At 41.4% G+C, this 24355-nt stretch overlaps 1 long non-coding RNA gene across 1 annotated transcript; it reads right to left on the bottom strand.

Moving 5' to 3' along the window:
- Positions 1–8456: 8456 nt before the first annotated feature.
- LOC132385248 (uncharacterized) lies at positions 8457–15408 on the bottom strand. Its single transcript, XR_009509124.1, has 3 exons — positions 15224–15408; positions 14475–14531; positions 8457–10430 (listed from the first exon to the last, which is right to left on the bottom strand). It is a non-coding gene; the product is annotated as an uncharacterized LOC132385248 (long non-coding RNA).
- Positions 15409–24355: the final 8947 nt, after the last annotated feature.

Raw genomic sequence — 24355 nt, 5'->3', positions numbered from 1 at the left:
AATAACAACAATGCAGAATAAAAGTGCCAAAGCTACTGAAAAGATGCAGTTTTGGGTAACAATTGAGTGCAAGGTTATAACCATGTAGATTGTGAGGCCAAGATTTTTAGATTTAGGTTTAGATTTAGATTGTGCCCCCAGATCCTCGATTTTCTCACTTGCAGACCCCAGTCAGTTCAGATTGGCAAAAACATCTCCTCCACAGTCACCATCAGCACAGGTCACCCCTCAATCATCAGGCTGTTGAGCTAGTGGGGATAATTTCATTCGCCCCCATCACTGAATTGTTCCCACAACCTATGGACTCACTTTCAAGGACTCTTCATCTCATGTTCTCAATACTGCTTATTTATTTATTTTTTTTCTTTTATATTTGCACAGTTTGTTGTCCTTTACACATTGGCTGTTTGTCCATCAGGTTGGATATGGTCTTTCATTGGTTATATTGTGTTTCTTGTACTTACTGTGAATGCCCGCAAGAAAATGAATTTCAGGGTTGTATATGGACATACATGTACTTTGATAATAAATTTACTTTGAACATACAGTGAAATGTGTCATTCATGTTAACAATCAACAGACTCAAGGATGTGCTGCAAGTAGTGTCACACATTCCAGCACCAATGCAGCATTCCCACAATGCCTGGCAAAACAATACAGGGCATAACAAAACAGAACGCAACAGGCCATAGAGCAACAACAGCAAAGCCAAGCTGGTTCCTCCCTCCCTCCCACCCATGCACATATAGAGTCTCCTAACCCCAAAGCAGGTCATCTTCTTCAGCCTCCAGTGGTCTCATGGATTTCCAGACACTGAGCCCCAAATTCACCAGTGGACTTGTAGAGAGTCACAGCCTGGCCATCAGGCCTCGACTTCTGGACCTCTGATTGACCACTGTGATTTGATCTGGACCTCTGATTGACCTTCAGGCTTTGATCCGGACCTCCGATTGACCTTTGGGCTTTGACCCTGACCTCCAATTAACCTTCCGGCTTTGATCTGGACCTCCGATTGTCCTTCGGGCTTCAACCCTGACCTCCAATTGACCTTCAGGCTTCGATCCAGACCTCTGATTGACATTCAGACTTCAATTTGGACTTCCAATCAAACTTTGGGCTTCAGCCTTTGGTATTGAGCCAAGGCTTGCCGATGGTGACAGATGAGGGCCTGACCTCCAGGTCTCAAACTCCAGTCTCGCCCATGACAGAGCCCTGAATACCTCGCCGGTCTGCGGGCCCGACATCCAGCCATGCCCTCGCTGTTGGTCACTGAACGCGGAGACTCTGGCTTGTCCTCTAATTCCCCTACATTTTTATCCCTAACCCTAAACTGACACCATACTCCCCTCCTGTCCCCAAAACCATCCTAATGAACCTAAAAAAAACTATGCCTGAGCTGCCACCTCTACAGAGACCATATAAAAGTCTCATAAGAGTGGGGTAAAAGCTGTCCTTGAGCCTGGTGGTGCGTGATTTCAGGCCTTTGAATCTTCTACCTAATATCGAGAGTGGGTGTCTGAGGTCTTGTTCTTCAAATACCCCTTACCTCATTCAGCTAACGGCTGGACTGGCTCTTTGTAGCCAGTGGCATATTTTATAGTTAGTGACAAGCTTTGCTGAGCCGTGACTCCTGAGATTTGTGAAGTTCAAGGACAGTGGCTCTTACCTTAGGCTTTTGTTGTGGGGGGGTGGTAGGGATTGATTGATAGAGGGCCAGTATCTTGCAGATGAAGGCTCACTTTCCTGTCTGCTTCAGTGAAAATGTTGTTCAGTTGCTGCGAGAATGAACTGAAGTGCTGTGTGCATACTGCAGCTCAGACCCTGATCCCAAGAACCAGAAACTATGTGCATGTAGACTGTTGATAAACTTTAGAATTTGTGTCCTCATAATTACAAATAATGGTATTTGGTCATGTTTGACCAAAATAAAATGCTTGGCATAAGTGACCCTCAAAAGTGATCTGGATCATCAATCTGGTGCTGTCTGCAAACCCAACTAGATACCTTTGTTCTGAAGTGAGATTTGAACTTTCAATTTCTGGATGTACAGGTGAGAATGTTACTTTTGAGTCAGGCTGATTCCTATTTTACAATCTGTCATAGGTCTTTGTGGAAGGTTAGAACCCATTATTGTCAGGGTAGTGAATTAATAAGCTGGAAAGATCTCTGCTTGAACACAAAACAAGATGAAGTATAGATATCTGATGCAGCTTGTATTTCAAGAATTACTTCTTGGCTGTGTTACACTGATTTGTGCACCCAGCTTGAACCCCAGTCCTAGAGCAGCACTTAACCCAGCATTGTCCTTCGCATAGCCCCTCAGGCTAATGGATCTGTAAGTGACTTACTGGGAACAACAAGCCAAAAAGTTAGTTTAACTTGCAGAACATTTAATTGTTCAAACTTAAAGCAATGTATTCCTTGTGGATTGTGAGGGGTTTTCAGTCTGGGAGATATTCCAGGGCATAGTCTTTAGTGAAAGCCTTTTTGATGTGTATTCTATATACAACAACACAGTAATACCAGGATTTATCCTTACGTACATTAAAATCATGCCCCTCACACTAGGGTTGTGGCAATTTCGAAAATTCAGAAAATAATGTTGGGTTATTGCTCAGCAAGGAGTTCAGAAATACTCACAAGTTATTTTGCACCATTTGGGAAATAATGAACTGTGGTTTCATAGTTAATGGATTCTGTTTGCCTCAGAGATTGTTACACTTAAAGCAAGCACATTAATCAGTAGTGGCTTCACTGGGAAATTTGTCCAACAGACTGTTATGTGACAGACGTAATAGATAATCATAAGTCAGTTCTTTCTCCAGAGTTGGCTCACGGTGGTGGAAAGCTAGGTGAAGCATCCAAAATAACTGGCAGCTCAGGGTTTCTTAGGAGTAACAGTTAAAGCATTGGAGGACATTTTATATAAGAGCTTTTAAATAAGGAAAATAAGAGGAGAAGTACAAACTGCTTCTATGTTACAATGTTTGGGGTATGGGTCTGCATGCATAGACAGACTGTATTCTGCAGATTACTCATCACTTTGTTTCTAGAACCGGCAAGCTTCACACTTTGAGTGACACAGCATTGTGCAAAGTATAGTTTACATTATGTAACTGCAGAACTCTTGCTGAAATTCATTTGCGCTTTAATTTCAGCTTGATGCTGCCTTGCTTCCTTTTGCTACCCTTCCTAATTGGCATTATGCACCATGAATAAACATCACAGCCTGGTGTACTGACTACAAATGAAGTCAGTCCTCCATGTCAGCCTCATTCAATAGATTTGCCCCACTACCGACTCCCCCGGGCCTGAGGTTCTTGGTCACTCTCCAGCTCATCCAGGACCACAGTGCAGCCAGACCTTTGACCTCCACTTCCTTCTCTCATGCTTGGCTGGTGTTTAAACACTGAGCGGGGTACAGTAACTGATAGTGGAAAAAGTAAACCAGTTGTCTAAATATTCCACAGAAACATCAAAAGAACATAGAAATGCACAGTACAGGCCCTTTGGCCAATGATGTGCCGACATATTAACCTACGGTAATCCTTCCCTCCTACATAGCCATCCATTTTGATGTCGTCCATGTGCCTATCTTAGAGCTTCTTAAATACCCACAATGTATCTGCCTCTACCACCACCACCAGCAGGACATTGCTTGCACCCTAGAGGCAAAATTACCTCTAAATCCCCACTACACTTCCCTCCAATCAAGTTAAAATTATGCCCCTTTGTATCAGCCATTAATACCCTGGGGAAAATGTCTCTGGCTATCCAGTCAATCTATGCCTCTTGTAATCTGGTACACCTCTATCAAGATGCCTCTCATCCTCCTTTGCAGCAAAGAGGAAAGCCCAATTCATCCTCATAAGGCATGCACTCTAATCTAGACAGCGTCCTGGTAAATCTCCTCTGTAAATCTCAGGCTTCTACATCCTTCCTATAATGAGGTGACCAGAACTGAACACAATAGTCCAAGTGTGATCCAAGCAGGGTTTTAAAGAGCTGCAACAGTACCTCACAGCTCATGAACTCATTTGGTAAGGTTTCTATGATGGCTTCTGCAGATAAATATTTCACTCTAATGAAAACATTCTTGAGTTATAAATGAGGAACTGGAAAAATTGTTGCAGCTGCAGCTTCATCCATGGGCCACTCATTAGGGCATATACTCCACATACAGTTGCTCTGGCATTCTCCAGAAGAACAAACTGTCAGCAAATACTTTTAAGTGCTTTATGTGTAAAACACACAAGTACCACCACACCATTCCCAGCAAGCAGAGGCCAGAAACTTCAAGGAGATTAACCACCGTCCAGAGAAATAAGGGAGCACTTGACAGTATGCCAAGTGATAAACAGTCTGTTCACAGCTCAGCAGAGACACAACCAACATACTGAGACATGTCACAAATACACTGTAGGTTCGTTGCCAGAATTTATCCTGACATGGAAACACTGAGCAACAGCAACACTCTGATTCTGAAAGTCATTGGGTTCAACGGAAAGATGCAAAAGTAGAGATGATACACTGATGTAATTACACTCAGTGGCCACTTTATTAGGTGCACTGGCTCGTTAATACAAAGTATCTAATTAGCTAATCATGTGGCAGCGCTCAATGCATAAGAGCATGCTGACATGGTCAAGAGACTCAATTTTTGGTCAGACCAAACAAGACGATGAGGGACAAAAATGTGATCTAAGTGACTTTGACTGTGCAATGATTGTCGGTGCCAGACGGGGTGGTTTGAGAATTGCAGAAACTGCTGATGTCCAAAGGTTGTCACGCACAACAGTCTCATGAGTTTACAGAGAATGGTGCAAAAACAAAAAAAAAAAATGTAGTGAGCGGCAGTTCTGTGGGAAAAGTCACCTTGTTGATGAGAGAGATCAGAGGAGAATGGCCAGACTGGTTCAAGCTGACAGGAAGGCAACAGTAACTCAAATAACCACACATTACAACAGTGCTGTGGCTACAGCAGTAGAAGGCCACACCGGCTTCCAGTCCTGTACCTAATAAAGTGGCCAATAAGTACAATTAGGACTCCAGCTGAATTTCCAGACAGGCACAAAGCAGTTCAGTTTCAATGCGATCACATTTTTAAATCAAATACTAGAGAGCATAGCTTTAAGACGAGTGAGGATAAGCTAAAGAGAGCAGTGTAGACCAAGTTTTCTTTTATATGTACAGTGTAACGCGCTGCCAGGGTTGGTGGTAGAAGCAGATACAATGGTGGCATTTAATAGGCATTTACACGGGCACATGAACATGGAAGAAAGGGAGATACGTGGATCATGTGCAGATAGATGGGGTTAGTTTCATTTGGCACTATGGTTGGTACTGACATTGAGGGCCAAAGGGCCTGTTCTATTTCCTATGTTGTGAGAGTGTGGATAAAAGATCTGAGGTTTAAGATTCACTTTATTTATCAAAGAATGTATAAATTATACAACTTTGAGATTTGCTTGCTCACAGGTAGCCGCAAGTCCCAAGCTTGTATAATTTATATATTCTTTGATAAGGAAAGAATTGGTCTAGTTTGAGATGAAGGCTTGCTCAGGGGAAGGTTGCTGCTTGACCCTGCAGCCTCTTCAGCAATTACTTTTCTTTGTTCAAATGTCTACTCCCTAAGGAAAAGAGAAAAGGTTTTGCATTCTATTTGCTTGATGCAAAGTTGCTGACAGAGACTGTGGTGGCACTGACATAGCATTAATCAGTCTTTGAACGTCCACAGTTAATGTTTTCACTGCAACTGTAGATTCTGGATATAACAGGGATGTTAACTTAAATGTATAGTCAGAGGTGTGATGCATCATCCATCACCAGGGACCCCCACCACCCAGGTCATGCTCCTTTCTCGCTGCTGCCATCAGAAAGAAGGTACAGAAGCCTCAGGACTCACACCACCAGGTTCAGGAACAGTTACTGCCCCTCAACCATCAAGCTCTTAAACCAAAGGGGATAATTTCACTCAACTTCACTTGTCCCGTCACTGAACCATCCCCATGGCCTATGGACTCACTTCAAGGATCTTTCATCTCATGTTCTCGATATTTTTGCTTATTTATTTATTATTATTATTATTTATTTCTTTTTTGTATTTGCAGTTTCTGTCTTTTGCACATTGGTTGAACGCTCAAGCTGGTGCAGACTTTCATTGATTCTATTCTATTACAGATTTAAGAAAATGAATCTCAGAGTTGTATATGGTGACATATATGTACTTTGATAATGAACTTACCTTGAACTTTGAAATTCAAGATTCAAGTTTATTTATCATGTGTACACGGAAACGTATAGTGAAATGTGTTGTTTGTGTCAACAACCAACACACCTGAGAAGGTGGTGGGAGCAGCATGCAAGCGGTGCCACACATTCTGGTGGCACCATAGCATATCCACAATGCTCAGCAGAACAACACAGAACACAGCAAGCAACAAAGCAACTACAGCAAAAACAAGCCCTGTTTCTCTCTCCTTCCACGTACACAGTCCTCCAACCCTAAGACAGACTGTCTTCTTCAGCCTCTAGCAGACTCAAATTTGGACTTGGACTCACAGACTTTGGGTCTTCAACCAGCTCAGCAGACTCATAGAGACCTGGCTCTGGCCAAAGGGCTTTGACTTCCAATCTTCTGAATTGACCCTCGGGCCTCAATCCTTGGCTTCAACACTAAGACCCACCAATCACCTAACACTGCTGATGGGACCCCAAATAGTAGTCCTCAAACTCTAGTCTCACTAAATCCCCCACATCCTTGTTCCTAAACCCTAACCTGACCACTAACTCTCCTCTCTGACCCAAAACCATCCCCAGAAACCCAAAGAAAACATTAAAAATAACAACTATTATGCAAATGTTAGTGTACTGCTATTATAAGAATGGGTAAACTTTGTAACAGGAGCTTGTCTATCTAATGTTTCAAGACTTAAGAAATTTGAGACAAACTTTGCCTGTTTATCTTTGTACTTGCATAGATTCCTGGCTTCAATGGGCCCATCTCTATTTAAGCTACAACCTAACTTTTTCTCAAGAAATAGCCAATTGTCAATTATTTTCTGGTTCTTAAATGCTATTGCATTTAACAATAAACTCAATTGTGCCAAATGGTTATCGTTATGAAACAAAACCTACTGCAAGTAGGAGTTCACATTTTCAAAAACTTTGATGTCATAGAGATTGACAGCACAGAAACGATCAATTCAGCCCAACACCTGCATTCCAGCCATGGTACCTATCTACACTAATCTCATTTGCCCTCATCAGGCCCACATCCCTCTACAACTTTCCTGTCCAAATCCTTTCAAACATTATAGTTGGATCAGCCTCTACCAATTCCTCTGGCAGCTCACACCGTCTAATTGACAATGTTCAATGATGACAAGCCTTCCATTGAGTCAGAACCTGGTTCTAGGAGGCAGCTATAAGACCGTAAGACAAAGGAGTGGAGACAAGCCATTGGGCCCATCCCACAGTGTTTGGTTGATGTAGGGGATATTTGTGAATGAGGAATTTAAATAGAATCCAGATTTTTTTTCTGAGCAGCACTGAGGTACCTGAATCACTGAGCTCAGAAAACAACCACACCTGCCTCCTTCAGAAACACACTAGAGTGGAATAACGTAAAAGCAGTGTTGTCCCTTCAAAGCATGAATTATCTTCTTACTGAATAAAAAATGCAAAACCAATAATCTCCTGAATTAGGTCTGATTCCAGTGCACAGTATAAAGTAGCAGTTTATGAAAGTGATTGCAAAGTTTTCAGAGGGTGAATGGAAATGAGGCAGAATGTTTAGATCTGACAGGCAATGAGTGCACAGTGTACCTACTTAGTGACACAGACGCATCGAACAAAACTTTTCAATTCTAAGCTCACTCAGGCCATCTGTTAGCACAGACATCGTGGGCTGACGTTCCTGTGCTTTACTGTTCTATTTCCTATAATCCTGACAGTAACAGGATGTTTGTTTACCATACTTTAATAAACCCTAAGAATATATTCCTCTCCACTGTTTGCACTTACCCAATTCCCTTTATTTATTCTGGATACCTACTCCTTATGATAGGGTGTTCCACAATCTCCAGGTAAAAATACTTCACTTGAATTTCCTTTTGGGTTTATCAGTGATCACCTCATATGTGTGGCCCACGCTCTTGTAGTCCTCTCAATTATAATTCTCTAACACGTGAAAACAGATAGTTATGCAGAATCCATATTTTAAACAGTAGGCATGTCCAACACTCCTTTACAAAGCAAAAACACAAATGTTGAGGAAAAACTTTGGTCATACGTTATTTGGCCAGACCTCCTATGGAGCTTAGAAATTATAGATATAAAATGATATGTTCTTATTCATTTATTAATTTACAATTGATATCATACAAAAGAAATTCAAGTTCCAGTTCAAGTTTAATTGTCATTCAATCATACATGAATAACCATGGATGCAGCCAAATGAAATAGTGTTCCTCCAGGGTGAAGGTGCAAACACAGTACCACCAATCATACAGAGCACAAGGTACATATAGCACATATAAGATAGCAGTAAACATACTGTCACACAAAGCTAAGAATATATCTCAAGTCCGTGAGTGCCATGATGTCATGGCCAGTAGATTGATGGTGCAGATGTTGTCAGCAAGAACAAGCCTGTAACAGTCCAATCATCATGTGCTAAAGAAGTCCAGCATCAGAGAAACGCAATTCAGCTTGTCTTCCACTGAGCAAACACCGGAGAGCACCACCGACGGGAGGGGCCAGCCCCCACCCAGCATGGACGTCGTGCCACACCGCCTCCAGCGTCTCTTCCCCAGGGCGGCTGCAACAGACAACCCTGTGGCATGAAACCTTGGTCCGTGCTAAAACCGAGGCCAAGCAGCTACCCTGTCAGTCTTGCCAATGAACCAGTGTACCGTATGTGCAGTATTCCACATTACCAACGCCCAGCCTGGTCTTTCAATCACCAAGAAAACCGTCCAAGACAATCACTCACACCATTTGTTGGATTGCGCTATTGCCAACATTAGGATAACTGTGCCCAGAACACATGCTCTCTTACAACTCTATCATTCTTTTTATCTACTTGTGCACAAGGAGAACTGCATGGGCCCCTGTCACTCACAGTGTTCTGAAGTCTGAACCGAAAACTACTATTTTGATACAGAGTTGGCTTATAAGTTATGGATATTAATTACTGTAAATTGTAAATGGTTGAATTCCTTACTCACAAGATCAATTGACATTCATAATAGAGGTGTTGAAGTCAATTGAAACTTTAAGCGGACATCCGGTGATATTTTGAAGTTAGTAATGACAATAGAGGTATTAAAAGTCCATCGTAGATGAATGGTAGAATATAGTAACATACTTTATATGTACTTTGAACCTTCTGTCTCTGATATATATGCAGCCTTTTGCAGTATTGCCACGGTAGTGTTGCAGTTAGTGGGACTCTTTACAGTTTAGGGCATCAGAATTTGGAGTACAATCCCAGTATCCCCTGTAAGGAGTCTATTTGTCCTCCTCATGGAATGTGTGAGTTTTCTCCGGGTGCTCTGGTTTGCACCAACAGTCCAAAGACATACTGGACAGGTCAATTAGTCATTGTAAATTGTCCCGTGATTAGGTTAGGGTTAAGTCAGGTTTGTCAGGGGTTGCTCGGGTGGTGCTGCTCAAAGGGCAGGCAGGACCTACTCGGCACAGCATCGCTAAATAAATGTAACTGTTGCATTCAATAAAGGTGGGGAAAGTTGCGTTTGACAAGACTTTGAGAGGACTAGTATCATAACAAGATATAATTTTAGTTTCCACAGATATGCTGGTGAAATCCCACAGTACTTTACTAACAGCTCTTTCAATTTCTTCGCACTTTGTACCTCACTGCTCTCTTCGCACCAGTACGGGATGAATGGAAATCTCCTCCAACTTTTCCATCAAACTGTGGTTTTCAATTCATGTCCTCATTTTTGCCATTGATTCCATTTCCAACAGTTGGAAACAGTCTAAGGTTAAACCAGACTGCTTCATAGCCTTGATGTTATATCTGACACTAAAATGAGTCTGGATGACACATCCTCACATTATTCTCATACTTTCAACTTTGTCGAGTCCACTCTATTTGCACGGGATAGGGTCACAGATGTCCTATGGTTAACAAAGAAATCTGGATACCACTAAGTCTACTGGCAATGATGTAACAACTTCAGTGTAAGTAAGTTCCAGCTTGTTTTGTTCAGTATGTTCTGTTCAGAAGAAGCCAAAACATTCAGTTACAAGCACTCTGGATCCTGGCTTTGGCTGCATGCCTGGCCCACACTCCTGATACCAAATCAGATGGTAAATCAAAGGATTACGAGGACAAAGTATTCTTAGCTTATCAACTGCTGAAACGCTCATCCAGATCTTTGATACATTTGGACGATTATAATCTGAAAAAAAAACAGCTTTAGTTCCAACAGTTATTTTGATGAAACTTCCTTCTGTCATCTCTGGGCTTGAGTTCACCCAGATATCGGTTGGCTATCCTTAATGAACCCAATATTATTAATCCTGGATTTGGTAGCCCACATTGGCTCCAGTTTATGTGGCTTTTCTATTTAAAAATTCTTATCCTTGGTTCAAATGCCTCCATGGCCTCATCAATGCCCTCCCAACCATCTCTGCAATCACCTTTGCTCCTTCATTTCTTACTACTCAAGCAAGTCCTGATTTTAATCACCCCCCCCACCAGTTACTGTCTCTTCAGCCACCAAAACCCTAAATTCTGAAACTTACTCCCTAATATTTTCTTCTCTGTAACTCCTAAACTTAGCCCAATACTCCCAAACCTGAACCAAACACAATTCAGCACACCACAACCAGCCTCCCCTCTGAGAACTCTGTCTATACTTATTGGTGCCTCAAGTAAAGCAGCCAGCATAATCAAAGACCCTACTCAGCCCGGGCATTCTCTCTTTTTCTTTCTAACATCGAGCAGAAGAATCAAAAGCCTGAACACATGTATCATCAGGCTTATGGACACCTTCCATCCAACCGTTATCAAATCTTGAATGGACCTTTTTGGCCAGAAAGAACAACAATCAGTGAACAGGGATGGATTTTGTGAGACTGTCCTTGCAGCTCCCATTTTGTGAACTGATGTTTGCTCCTGGATAACTTAATCAGAGCAATTGAATGACCTACTAAATCTGAGACCATTCTCAGACAAGTAGCTATTTTTTTATGTAAAGTAGCGGGCTTGCAGAAGAAGCAATCTGTAATCTCATTAGGCTAAGTCACCTCGTTTAACTGGTTTGAGCCAGTCAGAGTTGAAAAGAACAAAAGATCACAGAACAATACTGGTTGTAGCCCTGGATCAGAGCCAATAGGAAGGTGACCCAGGTAGGTCAGATGACCTCAAGCCAATGAAATGGAAATGCAACATTTGAACTGATGAGAAGTGTTTAAAAGTGAAGAGTGTTGAATGCAATGCAACAACGACTCTTTGGAGGCTAACCACTGAAGATCTCCATGGTGGACACATGGAGATTAGATTGGGAGCATGAGGAATGCCTGGTTAGTGTAGACTCCTTTCCCAGATATTACCTTTCCAATTCTTTGACTGTTCACGGAGGGTCAGGGAAACAGTAGGTTTGCACATAGATACTTGGTCGTGTAAATTCACGTGCTACTCAGTTGAGACGATAAAATTACAGATTCTCTCTGTGCCTAACTGATCATTATTTCTAAGGGCTAGATTCTTGTAACCTCTTATATAGTAAGATTGACTCTTAGCTTCACAATCTAACTTGTTATGATCTTGCACTGTACTTTCTCTACAGCTTTTACACATTATTCTGCATTGTTATTGTTTTTCACTGTGATTTAGTCTGTACACCGTATGCAAGACAAGCTTTTCACTGTATCTTGGTACATCAGAATCAAGTTTATTGCCACTTACATGTGTTGTGAAGCATGTAGTGGCAGCAGTGCAATGTAAGACTGGAAAAAATATGATAGTTTAGAATAAGAAATATAAAATGTAAATAAGTAGTGTAAACAGAACAAAAAAAGAGGTAGTGATCATGAGTTCATTGTCCGTTCAGAAATTTGATGGTAGAGGAGAAGAAGCTGTTACTAAAGCATTGAGTGTGTCTTCAGGCTTTTGTACCTCTTTCTTGATAGTAATAATGAGAAGTGGGCATATCCTGGAAGGTATATTCCTTAATAATCAATGTCACCCTTTTGAGGCATCACCTTTTGAAGACGTCCATAATGGTGGGGAGGCTAGTGCCCATGAGGGAGCTGGATGGTTTACAACACTTGGTAGCCTTTTCTGATTGTGTGCACCGGAGCCACCATACCAGACAGAGATGCAACCAGTCAGAATGCTCTCCACAATGCGAGTGTAGAAACTCGCTAGAGTCTTTGTGCTGTGCCAAATCTTCTCAAACTCCTAATGAAATATAGCCACTGGTGTGTCATCTTTGTAATTGCATCAGTATATTGGACCCAGGATAAACCTTCAGAGGTGCTGGCACAAAGGAACTTGAAGCTGTTCACCCTGTCCACTGCTGACCCCTTGTTGAGGACTGGTGTGTGTTTTCCCAACTTCTTCTTCCTGAAGTTCACAATCGGTCCCCTGGTTGTTGTTGCGACACCGCTCAACTGGCCAGTCTACTTTCTCATCACCATCTCAGATTTGTAGATGGCGTTTGAGCTGTGCCTCGGCAGCCAAATTTAAATGCTTACACATACTCCTGCCCTGCCTACATGGTATGTCCTTCCAATGTACTTTGCAATAGCCCTTCATTGTGAATTTTTGGCCCCTTAATTAAGAAAGGATGTGTTGGCATTGGAAAGGGTCCAGAGGCGGCTTAGGAAAATGTTTCCAGGATTGAAAGCAACACACACAAAATGCTGGTGGAACGCAGCAGGCCAGGCAACAGTCTTTCGGGCCCAAAATGTCGACTGTACTTCTTCCTATAGATGCTGCCTGGCCTCCTGCGTTCCACCAGCATTTTGTGTGCGTTGCTTGAATTTCCAGCATCTGCAGATTTCCTCATGTTTGCCCAGGAACGAAAGGAGCTTTTGATGGCTCTGGGCTTGTACTCGCCGGAGGGGAGAGCTTATTGAAACCTATCAAATATTGAAACCCTAGATAGAGTGGATGTGGGGAAGATGTTTCCTATCGTGGGTGTGTCTAGGACCAGAGAGCACAACCTAAGAATACAAGCTCGTCCCTTTAGAACAGAAATTATGAGGAATTTCTGTAGATAGTGGGTGTTGAAGAAGTGGAATTCATTGGGTATAATTAAAGCAGAGGTTGATAGATTCTTGATTAGTAGGGGCATCAAAGGTTATGGGCACAGGCAGGAGAATGGGATTGAGAGGAAAAGTAAATCAGCTATGATGGAATGGTGGAGCAGACTCGGTGGGCTGAATGGCCTAATTCTGCTCCTATGTCTTCTGGTCTTATGGATATCAGCAGTCAATTGTAGATGCTTGTAAGGATGGAAAGGAGCCTTTCCTCAAGGGTATTATGAAACCTAGTTATTTACCTAAGGTCTTGCAGATTTCACAGAAATTTACAATCATGCTTGCTTTCAGATTCTTCAGCTTTATCAAATTTACTTATTAAGATCTACTGAGTTTAGAATTTTAAAGAGATAACTAAACTAGTGGACATGGCTATCTATAGTTTGTAGGTATAACTCACCCTGAAGACTGTTTGGAGGAGCCCATCTGAATGGTTACAGATGTAAACCTTAGTCTACAGCTTATTGTGCCAAATATTTGTCCTGAACTTTTCTTATTTTATAACACAAAATAACACCACGCTGATTGTGAAAACTTTGATTGTTCATCTTCACCCTGTTTGCCTGCTGCAAGACCCTCCTGAGCTGTTCAATGTGGAAATGTTTGATATTTGACAATTAGCACAATAGCCACCCTTTGATTGACAGAGAACAGAGTTTAATTACGTTATGAAGTGTAGGTGAATGAGTTTTCCTCTAGTGACAATTCTGATGTTCACCAATTTTAAAGGCGAGTTGCTAATCATGCCAGTAGCATTTTTATTGTTCACTTGCTGATTTACCAATCTTTGTTGACTGGGGTTCACTGAAAGCTTTTGTGATTGTGTTAACAGGTTCTTCAGCATTGCCTCTCAGCTCACGGTCTGCTTAAAAAGGTCATTACTGAGCTTTGCTTCTTCATGGTATACTGTGATAAAAATCTTGGCTAGTGTTTAGTCAATATGGGAAATATGGAGATGAGCTGAATGATGTTAGTTACATAAATTTCAAAGAAGTATTTGATGAAGTACATTGTGAAGACAAATCTTAAGGGATTTAAAACATTGAGCTGGTTAGGAAATTCATTAACTGACAAGAGACAGTGGAGAAATAATGGGATTGTACTCATACTGGTACAGCCTCAGCTATTCATCACACCTATAAATGACTGAGGTGATGAGATAGAAAGCAACATACCTGAGTTCAATAATGGCACGTCGATAGCCTGCACTCAAAGCAGCGAAGCATTAAATTCTGAAGAAACATTAATAGATTAAGCAGACATGCAAAACCCTGGGAAAAGTGTTCCAATGTAAGAAATATGACATCATCAACCTTGCATCTTATAAAAGGTGGAGAGATTTTTCTAAAATCTAAATCTTCTAAAATAAAGCCTAGAAGCAGGTCTAAGGAGGTCCATTTCTATAAGGCATTAAAAATTATTTGAACAGGGACAGATAATTTAGAAGGCAAATGGAATGTCAGGAGTGCAAAGACTGATACAATTATCCCGAGCCTTGGTTCAACCACTCCTAGACTTTTCCAAGCTGTTCTGGGCTGCACACATTTGGGGGAAAATATACTGGTGTTGGAGGAGTTGCAGAGCAGATTGGCCAGAATGATACTTAAGTATTAAACAGAAGTTTTTGGAAATCCGATTAAAATTGTCAGGTTATTAAGGAGAGCCAATGGTGAGAACTGCTGAGAAGTTCAGCAGGGAACATTGTCTAAATATAAAACCAGCAACAGCACTAAACAAGATATCAACTCCTTGAATGAGAAAGAACAAGAAGATGGAATCTTCACAAGAGTCTGAAACATTTGCACAAACTTAGTCCAGAGAAGCTTGAAGAGCTGGTCTTAATTTGATTGACCAATATCTGAGCTTATTGCTTTATAAAGAGTAGGAGAATAAGTTTTACTCTAGTGACAATTCTGATGCTTACCAGTTTTAAAGGCAAGACTTGGGCTCCTCAGTGTGGTTGTAAACACAGAACTGGTCCTAAAAGGGATCATTTTACTGATAGTAGACAAGGTGTGAGTGAAGCCCTGGTTTCAACTTCCTGTGGAATTTGCTGCTACATATGGTGCCTTGAAGTTCTCTTCTTCTGTCTGGTGGATTTCCACCTGTCCCTTCTGGAATTTCACCCTCAGCGGTTCCTCCTCCTCCCCCCCCCCCCCCTTAGTCTCTGAGAGACGAAAGGTCACAGATCAAAATGTTTACTGTTTCTCTTTGCAAAATGCTGCCTGGGCTGCTGAATTGATCCAGCATTTTCTGTTTTGCTGGGAAATGTTCCCTCATATAAGGAGCATTTGAAATTTGGAACTCTCTTCAGGAAATGAAACTGCTGCTTGTTCAATGGTTAATGATTAACTTCAATTGATTCATTTTTATTAACCAAGCACTTTTCAGTAAGTTTTATGGATTAGCTGACTGCTTATTGAAGAGGGTGAAATGTTCCAGGAAGCCAGACAGTTAACCTGTTTCCATGTCCTTCCTTCTCATAGACGGTCTGCTGAGATTCAGAATGGCTTGCTTCCGTCCTTGTGTTGTGGGTTCTGAAGTAACTGATGAGACTGATATAGGAATTGAAGACTCTTCTGCAGATGAGCCAAGAGGTGCATAACTGGATGAACAGTCTGTCCTGGTCGAATCCCATAGCATCAGGATATCATGCTCATATAATTCATTCGCGATGAAAGATTAAACTTGTCACATAAAAAAAAATCGATTGCACAAACTGATAGTGTTGATTTTGAGCTTCTCCTTAATCTAAAGCCAAAGTCAAATGGAAATAAAACTTTTAGCAGTTACTTAGGACAAACTTGACAGTTCAAAGATAATCTCATGGAGTCATACAGCAGGGAAACAGGTCCTTTGGCCCAGCTCCTCCGTGCCAGCCAAGATGTCTGTCTCAGCTAGCCCTATTTTGCTATATTTGGCCCAGTTTAGACTGTTCCTATCCATGTGCCTGTCCAAGTAACTTTTAAACATTGTAATTGTACCCATCTCTGCCACTTCCTCAGGCAATTTGTTCCGCGTACCCATCACCTTTGACGTAAAAAGAAAGTTGACCTTTAGGTTGATCTTTCCTCTGTTATCTTAAAGGTTCAATAGTTTCAATACGTACATTTAATGTCAGAGACAGGTTACAGCGGGACATTGATAGGATGCAAAACTGGGCTGAGAAGTGGCAGATGGAGTTCAACCCAGTTAAGTGTGAAGTGGTTCATTTTGGTAGGTCAAATATGATGGCAGAATATAATATTAATGGTAAGACTCTTGGCAGTGTGGAGGATCAGAGGGATCTTGGGGTCCGAGTCCATAGACGCTCAAAGCAACTGCGCAGGTTGATTCTGTGGTTAAGAAGGCGTACGGTGTATTGGCCTTCATCAATCGTAGAATTGAATTTAGGAGCCGAGAGGTAATGTTGCAGCTATATAGGACCCTGGTCAGACCCCACTTGGAGTACTGTGCTCAGTTCTGGTCGCCTCACTACAGGAAGGATGTGGAAACCATAGAAATGGTGCAGAGGAGATTTACAAGAATATTGCCTGGATTGGGGAGCATGCCTTATGAAAATAGGTTAAGTGAACTCGGGCTTTTCTCCTTGGAGCGACAGAGGATGAGAGGTGACCTAATACAGTGGTGGAGGCAGACACGATAGGATCTTTTAAGAGGCTTTTGGATAGGTACATGGAGCTTAGAAATTACTAGACTTTACCCATAGCCCTCTATTTTTCTAAGGTAGGGAGATGTTCGGCACAGCTTTGTGGGCCGAAGGGCCTGTATTGTGCTGTAGGTTTTCTATGTTTCTAAATGTATACAATATACATCCTGAAATTCTTTTTCTTCGCAGACATCCACGAAAACAGAGGAGTGCCCCAAGGAATGAATGACAGTTAAATGAAGAACCCCAAAGCCCCCTCAACTCCCCACCCCACTTACAAGCAGCAGCAAAGCAACGATTCCCCCACCTTCCCCACCGGCAAAAAGCATTGGCTTTTTTGGGAGAATTAACACACAACTTGCTGATTTATGATGTCAAAAGTCTGTTGCATCAATTTTTCTGAGCTCTGCGCCCAGAGACTCTGTGTCATCTTGTTTTAAACTCCCTTATCCTGAAGAAAAAGACTGTGGCCATCCATAACCCTCTATAATGTCACCCAAACCACCTTCCCTCCCCAACCTAGCCTCCTTCACTCCATGCAGAACAGTCCCAGACCATCCAATCTCCTCCCACTACTCAAGACCTCCAATCCCCTCAATATCCCTGTGAATCTCCTCTGTACCACTCCAGCCCAATCACATCCCTCCTTTAGCTCACCCAAAACTAATTTTATGGAGGGGTCCTTCAGCAGGGCTTGGACCCCTACCGTACAGAGGTTAGGCCTATCATGCAGAAACCTTGTACTAGGTGCTGGTTGAAGCAGCATTCTTGCTTGTCTTGGACACAATTAGTAAACATTATTTAATCATCCATACACCTTGAAAGTAACCAACAAAACTGTTCTTAGTGCAAAGATAAGGCTGAATTTTGAAATCATCTTGCATCGCAATTATGTCTGAAACATGTAGGAATGCTGCTTTGGTGACCATCCCGTATCATAGCTCCCAGTGCAAATCAAGTGACTCTTTCCACACTAAATATGTTAACACCAATTACTACACCAATAAGCAGTTGGGAGAACTAAGATAAACCCAGTTAAGGATCATTTTAATTCATTGTACCAATTAAATATCTCTAGGTGGAGAAGAAAGCATAATTGATGAACCATTAATGGTAGAAATCATGTTTCACTCAGCTTATAACAATTGGACCTTATTATTGTATAACCATGCATTTCTGCACAAACAATAATTTTCAACTAATATTCTTTCAGCTGGCTCTGTCATTTACAATTCCCTGTGGGTGGGAAGAAGGGACATCTCCCAGAGAAGAGAGAATGCAGAGTTCATGACTTATCACCCCACCAACCTTCGTGTTTCTGTCTCTCACAGGTACCACGAAAGATTGTAAGAGCAGTACAAGCAGAAAGTAGGAAGCATGAGAAAGAAATAACCTTGCATTGGAAACTGATGTCAGAAGGACATGGCAGCAATGGGTCAGTCAAATTATCTCACAGTCGTGAATGTCGTCCACTCCAATTAGGTTAAAATCTTCAAGGAAAAAGCACCACTCAATGTCTGTCTGGTTCCAGCCTGCAGTCCATTATTAGCCTGATGTCTCCCCAGAGGGTCCTATGCCATGCAACCCTTGTGGAGGTGCTGACATAGAGCTTCAGATGCAGTGGAAAATGTGGCCCCCAACTCTTTCCTCCAATCTTGCCTCCTGTACCCTTTGCTCTAAATACTGGTGTCCTGGGGAAAGGGGCTTCTCCTGAAAGGATGTGGATAGTTCCATACTGAGCCAGAACACTGATGATTCAGTGGCAAACCAGCCCTACTACCCTGCCCCTTCCTGCATTGGTCATGCTGATCTCCTGCTACAACTGAAGACATTGCTCTTTCCCTCCATGTTCTGCATTCCTCCTCATCCTGTGTACTGTTGTACCTCCATATGCCTTTGCCCCATCATTGAGGGCAACCCTTCAGTCTTCAGTTCTCTTCCTGGACCCCTCTTACTGCTTCACCTCTACCTCCAAAGTTGACCAGTCTTTAGTCAACTTTTGGTTGCATACCTTAATATCCTGGCCATTTATTATTAGATTTAGGCTCCTGTAAGTTTCCTTGGGACATTTTGCTACAGAAAGTGGAAATTGTAATTGTTGCTCATCGCTAGGAGTTGGGGTCTTGGGATTGGCTTCAATTTCATGGGGTTAAGGAAGATCAGATCTGGTTGTGAGCTCTTCCTTTGTTATTTTTGGAATTTTAAATGCAGATGTGCATAAAGTGCTGCCATTACCTGAGGTCAAAGAGAATCCTAGGTGTCTCTGAATAGTGTGCAGGTAATGAGTCACTGCTTTGGTAAAGAGAACAGAGGAACAGAACAGCAGAAAAACAAGTTGTGTCTCAGCTCAATTACATTCATCCCACAGGGTTCAAAGTGAAAGTGAAAGAAATAATAAGCAGAAACACAACATGGGCAAAGCAATACCAAAATTAGTGCTTGTGCTAATTCAGAGTTTCCCAACCTTTTTTTAGCCTAAAGCACCTTCATACTTGCCAACCCCTCCCTTAGGCACAATATATTTCCCAGCATCCCCGTAGTGTAAAAACATGTCTATCATATGCTAATATGACAAAAGTGATCCTGCTTTAAGTTTTTATTTGTCTTTAGACCTAGCTTGCACAATACCTATGCACTGTACAGCAGCTTCAATATCAATGCGATCCTTCAGCTTGATGGGTTTTAGCAAGAGTTGAAATATCTGGTTCAAGTTATGCCAGCAAAAGCCTTAAGTCCTCACATATAAAAATGTCCAAACTGTTTCTGTTTATTGTGAGTACATATGTGGTTCTCTCCACTGAAGCCTCTTTCAACAAGGTAGGAGGATGGAAATGCAGTTCGGCTGTTCTCCAAAGACCATGAAATTTTATATGATAGAGTAGCCACATACCACAAAAGCTGACACTTTTGAAAATCATTTTTTTCCTTCATCATTCTTCATTTTGTTAATTTCTTCTTGCAAGATCAGTTCCTGTTCTTCCACCTTGCAAAGAAATGGGTTAATTACCCAGTCCAGAATTTTCAGATCATTCAAATCCTTGAATTGGTTCTGAAAATCCTTCTTCAGTGACTGTAGGTGTAAGAAGTACTGTTGCAAATCACCATCTGTGACAGACAGTGCCATACTTTCCATGTAGGGAAACTGAGAACATTCTTTTCCCAGTGTTTTGCACATGTATTTACAATTTTCTGATAAAAATGGGCACTGCACTTTTTGCCTGGATAAAATTGAAATTCTCACCCTGCAGTTACATATTTAGAATGTTCATTTTGTCATACAGATCTCTTGGGTATGCCACATCTCCACCTAGAAGTTCAATCTTGTTTCCCAAGCTCTTGGGAACTTTGAGGAAAAGTTCAACCACAGTGTAAAAAGATATCAAAGAAACATTTTAAGCAGCAGCCTTTTGACAGCCCACCCACTTCAGTCTAAAGAAGCAAGTGTTCAAACTCTTTATCCTTATCTTGGCATTACTAGCAAAATATTCTGCTATTTAATGGATGAACTTTAACTTTGTTGATAGCAGATATTACAAGAGTCATGCTTGAAAAATGTTGCTGGCTGAGGTTTTTATCTGTGAGACATTGACAATGAATTACACAACAGATTGCAAACAGCCTTGGAATTTCTGTTTTCATAAATGCCACTAAACCAGCATGGCGACCCGTCATATATGGTGCTCCGTCTGTTGCACAAAGAATCATGTTCCTAATCGGAGTACTTTTATCCTCAATGTACATCTTGAGCTCATCATAGATTGATTGTCCATTGGTATTTGTTTTTAACTTTTTACAAAAGAGAATCTATTCATAAACTTTTCCATTTTTGATAAATCATACATATGCCATTAGCAATGTCTCATTGTCTCGCGCAGTTGACTCATCCAGTTGTATCCCAGATTCAGTTTTCTGTAGCTCTGTGCATAGTTGACATTCAATGTTTTCACTCATTTCAACAATACGATGAGATACAGAGTTATCACTCAGAGGAATTGATTTTAAAATTCTGGTATCCATTTTGAGAACAGTGAGCACTTCTGATACAGCAGGCATTATTAATTTTTGGAAATATTATAAGAAGCAATGAGTCCACCATTAAGGTCATTTTTAGCTTTCTTGGCAAATCATTTGAGTGTGCAACGCTTTCCAAATGCTTCTTTCATCTTCTGAAACTGAATAATACCATAAGTAGCCTTCTCAGGGTGTCTTTTATGGAATTGTTTCTGCAATCTTGATGGTTTCATTAGATACAATATTACAAATAAGATGCTTGGGGTGTTGCTGATCTGACGGGAACGGACTAAAACCATACTATTGACGAACTTTCTGTAGTTTGTTTCTTCGCAGGATTAGAATTCAAGGCTTCATCACCTTCAGACTCCTAGAGATCATGCCATATGTACTTATCCATCATTAACTGGGCTAATTTAAAATAGAAAATTAACACAAACTGGGAATGCCTATTGGATGTTGACAATGGCAGCAGGTTGACACGGTTGGGCAGGTCTCATGCCTCCAGTTAGGGGCTGCCTACCGTCCCCGCCTATAAACTTGATCGCCCCCTGATTACTTCTATTTCCCCCAACATCCCCTTAGGACACGTAACCTCCCCCCTAGTGAATCACTGCAGAAATCAAAGGGGTGATGTAGGAGAAGTTTGTGTGTGTGTGTGTGTGTGCAAGCAGAGAGGGGGAGACCATAGTATGTCTTGTCTGTGTATCTTTAGTACAGCTGCTGCCACCACCACCTGGTTCCTTCTAATGGTGGTATTGTGGGTTTCCTCCATCACCTTGCCACAGTACCACACACCCTTGCATGCACACTTCTTTACAAACCCCACCCCAGTAGCTTTGTGTCAGATCTCTGACATTTGAACATGTTTGCTCATAAGATCTTTCAGTTCTGAATATAAGTTGGGCTAAAGAAGTCAACATTTCACTACTGCAACATGATGTTCAAGGAATTAGGAATGTTCAGCTCCAGAGAGCAGTCAAAGTCAAAATGAAATAGAGAGAGAGATAAAAGTACTTAAACAAAACGATACAGAGAGCAGTATACAGTCAGCAATCAAATCCCATTCGGTGTCCTTTTAAGTGATCAAAGAGTGTAATTTTACCTTTTCATTAGAATGTAAGATGAAGAGTTAATTCTACAAACACAGAAACCAGCAAAGCCTGAGTGAGTGAGTGAATCGGAGGCCACGGGCACACAGTAGACGGGACACAAGGACAAATTTGGCTTGTTCTCTGAGGGCTTGCCAATCCTGCTCATCGCATTAACAGTCTGCCTCTAACCGTTTTCCATCAGCTGGCACCAAGTACACAGGAGATCAGTGTGATTTATTCGTCACTCTTCTGCTTTGATCTGCTGGGGAGCGAGAGTGCCCTGTGTTTTGTCAATTAATTTTTATTCCTTCTGAAGGTGAGTTTGCAGCGGTTCAGGCTTGTGAATTAGCCCCCCTGCATCTCGCATTATTTATTCTTTCCTCTGCTATTATCAGATCCTCCCACTACATCCAAGACAGAAATTTAATGGGGAATAAGGAAAAGCCTACAGATGGTATTTGCATTGAGTTTTAATTTCTCAGTTAACAATGGGGAAGAGAATGGAAAAAACAGAAACATAGCAGGCCACTGCATCTCCTCCTCTGTTCAGTACAGCACTGGATGGTCATAGATCTCAATAGCTTATTTCTGCTCTCCCCCTATATTCGTTGTTACCTTGCATCTAGAGACACATTTACTTAAAAATATTCAGTGACTTGGCCTCCATAACCCTTTTGCCACAGGTTAACCCATAGAGAAGTCTGCGGGTTTAACATGCTCTGAGTGAAGAAACTTCTCCTCATCTCAATCCTGAATCTCATGCCCTTGTTCACGACATCGCAGCCAAGAGGAACATCCTCCCCACATCCAAGCTTCCTAGCCCTGTCAAATCTTTTTAATTGAATCTCCTCTCATTCTACTAAGCTCCAGTGAATACAAACTAATTTGATTTAATCTCTCTTCCCATGCCAATTCTCCAACCCAGCGGTCTGGTGAAACTCTCAGCACTCCTATTATGGCAAGTATTTCTGTTTCGAGCCAGGGAGTCTAAAACTTCATGCAGTGCTCCAAGTTTGGTCTAATCAAGACCGTATATAATAATTGCAAGACATCTTTGCTCTTGTAGCTCAAATCCTCTGGCTGTGTAGGACAACCTACCACATACTTACTTAACTTCTAGTTTTAATTGCATGTTGGTACAAGGGCACCCGACTCTTTGTTGACATCAGCACATCTTGATCTAACATAATTTATGCAACTGGCTACACATTTGGTTTTCCTATAGAAATGTAAATTTTCACATTTACCCATATTGTACTGTATCTGCAATGTTTTTGTCTCTGTTCGATCTGCACGTTACCTTGAAGCTTCCTTACAACCTCCATACAATTCACAATCCCTCCTGGTTAACTGCCACCAGTAAACTTCCGAACATTAATTCTGGCTCCCTCATCCATTCCGCAAATGAATAAAGTCTTATTCATTTCCGTTGATTTCTGTCCATCAATTAATTTTCAATCCATGCCAATACATTGCCCCCAACATCATGTGCTTTAATTTTGCTTTGCTGCTGCTTGTGAGAGGGCTTTGGGGTTCTAACATTTTTCTGTCATTCATTCTTTGGGGCACTCTGTTTTCGTGGATGTCTGCGAAGATAAAGAATTTCAGGATGTATATTGTATACCTTTCTTTGACATTAAATGTACCTATTGAAACAACTGACTTACAGTATAAACTTAAACCTATTGGCTCACTTTCAGGGATTTTTCATCTCATGTTCTTGATATTTATTGCTTATCTATTTATCATTATTATTTATTTCTTTTTGTACTTGCAGTTTGATGATCTTCTGCACACTGGTTGAATGCCCAAGTCGGAGCGGTCTTTCATTGATTCCATTGTGGTTATGATTCTATTATGGATTTATTGAGTATGCCCACAAGAAAATGAATCTCAGGGTTGTACATGGTAACATAGACGTAATTTGATAATAAATTTACTTTGAACTTTATATGTGGGACTTTACTAGATGATCTGAAAGTGCAAGTACTCCTGCACCTCCCACCCCTTTTGGTTCTCCCTTGTCTTTTCTACCAGTTATACCCTCAATTGCTTCAGTCGGTTTATCAACAACATTTCCCTTTCAGAAAACCATGTTAACTTTGTCTAATCTCATTGATATTTTCTATTTGCCCTGTTAAACCCTTTTGAATTGCCCAGTGTGTTAGTTTACTCTCACATTTTAGGCCCAAATTCATAGTCATACAGCACAGAAAGAGGCCCTTCAGCCCACCATGTCTGTGCTGGCTGTTTGCTCATTTGTCAGTATTGGGTTTGTACAGTTCTACGCCTTGCCTATTCA

The sequence above is a fragment of the Hypanus sabinus genome, chromosome X2 (genome assembly GCF_030144855.1).
Source record: "Hypanus sabinus isolate sHypSab1 chromosome X2, sHypSab1.hap1, whole genome shotgun sequence".
In the NCBI taxonomy this organism is placed as follows: domain Eukaryota; kingdom Metazoa; phylum Chordata; class Chondrichthyes; order Myliobatiformes; family Dasyatidae; genus Hypanus; species Hypanus sabinus.
The sequence above is the reverse complement of the archived record's forward strand: the minus strand, read 5'-3'. Positions and strand labels throughout refer to the sequence as shown.